Raw genomic sequence first — 4,378 nt, forward strand, 5'->3', positions numbered from 1 at the left:
TGCCTTTTAATGAACCCGATGAATCGTGTGTGTGTGTGAGAGAGGGAGAGACAAGCATAGTTGTGAGATCACGGGGTGTATGGACCTATTGACACAGCCGGTCTCAGTTCTGGCTGGAGGCCCTGGACGTGGGCTCATGGCTAATTGTGGGCTGCGTGGAATGGGGGGCATGCCAGCGTCTTAGCTCAGTTTTCCGGGGACACAGATGCTGTGACTGAGGTTTGCATGACTGGGTTTAATTGGGAATCTCGTGATCACACCTGTGGAGGAAGGAAGGCTGTGGGATTGGGAAGAATGTTACCCTGCAGTGTGTTAGAAGCAAGGCCTGAGCTGAGCCCACAGGGAGGTGTGGGTGCAGGAGGATGGGCACAGTGGTCCCAGAGAAGGGGGGCGGGACCCAGGAGGTGCCCCACAGCACCCCCTGCACACAGTGGATTTTTTGTGGTCTTTAGGGAGGGCGAGAATTAAGTATGCAACCCATAGAATAACTGTCAGTAAAACCCCAGAGATCACTTCGTGGGTTACCTTTGGTATTTTCTGTTATTTTGAGTTGCTTATGAAGAAAGTTTCAGATGCATTTGTAAGGTTAAAAAAAAACAGAGCTTGGAGTGTTTCTGTGGAAGATATTGAAGTCACATTGAAATATGTGCATCAGCCTACACATCTGTCTTTTATTATTAGAGTTTGGAGATAACAGTTTGGGGACTGGCTGGGGTCACTGACTAAAATGAAGATGCCTTGAGTCTGGTCGGCGTTTGGCTGTCTTGAGTGTTATTCCATCATAAGCGCAGGAGTTGTTAAGACTTTGAACTTTCTGGGGTTTGCATAGCAAGATGGGTCGATTATTACTAGGTGTCTGGGGAGTGTGGTGGAACAGATGGAGGTTTTAAAGTTTCTTTCGGCCTTGAAGGCAGAAGGATTCTGTCAGGGTGGGGCCTTCAAATCGCCTGATGTCGGGAAGGAGTGTTCCTAGAATCCAGAGACCTCAACTCTATAGCAGCTTATACTACAAAGGCTTGTTCTGGATGTTCAGTGTGGAGGTTCCCCAATGATTAAAAACAGAACATACGTAGGATCTCACATTCTCACTCCTGATTCTATTTCCAAAGGAAGAAAAATCAAAATTTTTAAAAATGGTTATGTATTTGGCTTTGCCTGCGTCCTGCAGAGTCTGGTTTTGGTGCACGGACTCTCTAGTTGTGGTGCTCGGGCTTAGTTGCTCCACCGCATGTGGGATCTCAGTACCCCCACCAGCGTTTAAACCCACATCACCTGTGTAGCTTGGCAGGTTCTTAACCACTAGACCACCGGGGAAGTCCTGTGCAAAACCAGTGTTATGAAGGAGTTACCTGCACTCTCATAACCAATACTGCATGATTTACAACAGCCATTTGTTAGAGAAATAACCTGAATGTCTGTTGTAGTCAAACTGGATAATGAAAACATGTTGTGTGTATGACACAGTCTGTGTCCTCGGGCCCTTTACTGCACTGCACTGCACCTGGACGAACCCTTTGACAACAGACCACAACGAAAGTGTAACAAAACGAAGAAACCATAACCACACTCCTGTGGGGTCAGCAATTCTGAACAATAAGGAGGAAAAGGGCCAAAACCAACTGTTATCTGAGTCTCCAGAAGCAAAAGAAATCACTGCCTGTTACCCCTGCCCACAGCACTACCAGGGGATCTGGGGGTCAGATCACCCCAGCTTCTGACCTTAACCACCAATGCACACCTACCTGCACCCTCACTTAAGGGACCAGCTTGCCCCCCTTTTTGGGAGGAGCAAGGACACCCACTTCTTGTTCTCACTTCCCCTTACTGTAGCAGGAGTCCCATTAGCCTTCCCTGAATTTCTCCTCTGATGTCTTAACTATTTCTATTGATTAAAGAGCCCAAGCATCCAGGTCGGTAACCTGTAAGTGTAAGTAAGTGTAACTTAGTCATTCAGTCGTGTCTGACTCTTGCAGCCCCATGGAGTGGAGCCTGCGAGGCTCCTCTCCATGGGATTCTCCAGGCAGGGATACCGGAGTGAGCTGCCATTCTCTTCTCCAGGGCGTGTTCCCAACCGAGGGGTCGAACCCAGATCTCCAGCATTGCCAGCGGATTCTTTACCATCTGAGCTACCAGAGAAGTCCTGGTTGGTAGCATACACTCAGAGAAATAAAAACACGTATATAATGACATGCACCCACAAAAATGGCGATTTTTGTCACTTGGGACCACTTAGATGAATGTAGAGAATATTATGCTAAGTGAATTAAGGCAGATAGAAAAAGACTGATTGTATGTGCTCACTTATATGTGGAATGTAAAAATCTGAAACCACTAGTAGCAGACAGTGGGATGGTGGTTATCTGGGGCTGGGAGGTGGAGAAGATGGGGAGATGTTGGTCAAAAGGTAGAGACTTTGAGTTGTAAAATGAGTGCGTCCTGGGGAGGTGTGTGCAGCATGCTGACTGTAGTTAATCCTATTCTGTTACTGCATGCTGGGAATTTGTCAGGAGAGTATGTCATCAGTGTTGTCACCACACACAGAACATGGGAATTTGGAGGTGATGGATGTATTGGTTCATGGATTGTGATAAATATTTCACAGTGTAGACGTGTGTCACATGGTCACATTGTACATGGTATTTGTACACATCCCTTTTTGTTAGTCCATTCTATGTCAGTAAGACTGGAAAAGAAGAAAGTGGGAGGTAGGCTGGACTTGACCCCTTGAGTGGTGTTCAAACCAGGCTTCACATGAGATCATGAGCCATTTTGCCCAGGCATGTTTTGTACCCCTCCCCCAATAGACACATTCTTCAGGTTCTCGTGTGGGGCCTCGCCCCAGGAATGTGCACAGGCTGCAGATGATTCCGATCTGGACCCTGCATTGAGCACCAGGGCTCTTAGTCTCCACTTCTGAGACTGAGATCAAGCCCTGGGAGAGGGAAGGGCACTCTGCTCTGAGTAGGGCTGGACCAGGGCCTGCTGTGTGACCTGAAGGGCATCGTGGGGTCAGCGGAGGTGCCCCCTGCTGCTGTGTACATGAGGCCTCACCGGGAGGGGAGTGTGATCTGAGGGAAAGTGTGGAAAAGTCCCGTGTTGGACTCTGTATGGGAGTTGAGTGTCATGAGTCCCTCCTGAGACAGTGGGCACAGAGGACTGTCTGTTCCACGTGGTGAGGGCATCCCTGTGTGTGTGGTTGGAGCTCAGGAAGGGGGTCTGTTGACCCCAAGCATTAAACAGCATGTTTTCCACTTTTCATAATAGACCTCTAAAGACTCGTGTTACGTGAGGAAGAAGCCCAGAAGAGGAGGAAAGTGAAAGAAAACGTGTCAGGAATGGCTCTTTCTCAGGTAAGGTCATGTTCTCAGTGGATTCTCAGTCTGTCCTTCCTGAAATACCCGTCTTTGGACTCGCTAATCGTGTCTGACTCTGGAGTATCCTGTTTCACTCCTGTACATGCACAGTCGCCTGGGGCCTTCCTTCACGGCCTGTCGTCTCCACTTAGATCCCATCTCCCCATGACCTGGTGACCTGGCCTTTGTAAGGAGTCTCCCCTGGGCACCGTCCTGGGCAGAGCTTCTCATCCACAGGTCGGAGATGGGGTCTCAGTGCTGTTGGACAGCAGGGATTGCTTAGGGCCCATCTGGATGTGCTATCTGCTTTCTGTCAACCTGGATAAAGAAGCTGCACATAGACATGAGGTATTAACATGCACAGTACATGCCAAAATTTGGAAAAGAGACCAATGAATCAGTCCTGACTTTTTATAGTACATTTAAAACTAAATGAGGACTCCTTGAAAATCTTAAGTGTTTGGGAGTGAAATGGAAAGTTCAGAAAGAGATGTCAGTGCTAGGCAGTGTTTCATTACAGCATCTAATTTAAACTATGAAATATAGTTTGCTAATTATTTATTCTTCCTTTTGGCCACATGATGCATCTCGCAAGGTCTTAGTTCCCTGAGGAGGCATTGAACCTGAAACCCTGTGGTGGAAGTACGAGATCTTAAACCCTGGACTGACAGGGAATTCCCCCAACTTTCCTAATCTTGATGGAATATTTGGTCATGGAATGAAAAGATAAACTTTGGATTCTGTTAATAACTACATATCTAATATTAGTCGGGAAGCAACAGTTAGAACTGGACATGGAACAACAGACTGGTTCCAAATAGGAAAAGGAGTACGTCAAGGCTGTATATTGTTACCCTGCTTGTTTGACTTATATGCAGAGTACATCATGAGAAATGCTGGGCTGGAAGAAGCACAAGCTGAAATCAAGATTGCCGGGAGAAATATCAATAACCTCAGATATGCAGATGACACCACCCTTATGGCAGAAAGTGAAGAAGAACTAAAGAGCCTCTTGATTAAAGTGA

General features: G+C 47.2%; 1 long non-coding RNA gene across 1 annotated transcript in view; it reads left to right on the plus strand.

Annotated features, from left to right (window-relative positions):
- The window catches only part of LOC105004955, an 11,725-nt gene that overhangs the window by 3,757 nt on the left and 3,590 nt on the right, over positions 1-4,378 (plus strand). The window contains exon 2 of the long non-coding RNA XR_827273.1: positions 3,265-3,350. This is a non-coding gene — a long non-coding RNA (uncharacterized LOC105004955). The remainder of the gene's footprint in view (positions 1-3,264; positions 3,351-4,378) is intronic.

The sequence above is a fragment of the Bison bison genome, unplaced genomic scaffold (genome assembly GCF_000754665.1).
Source record: "Bison bison bison isolate TAMUID 2011002044 unplaced genomic scaffold, Bison_UMD1.0 scf7180017858304, whole genome shotgun sequence".
Taxonomy (NCBI): domain Eukaryota; kingdom Metazoa; phylum Chordata; class Mammalia; order Artiodactyla; family Bovidae; genus Bison; species Bison bison.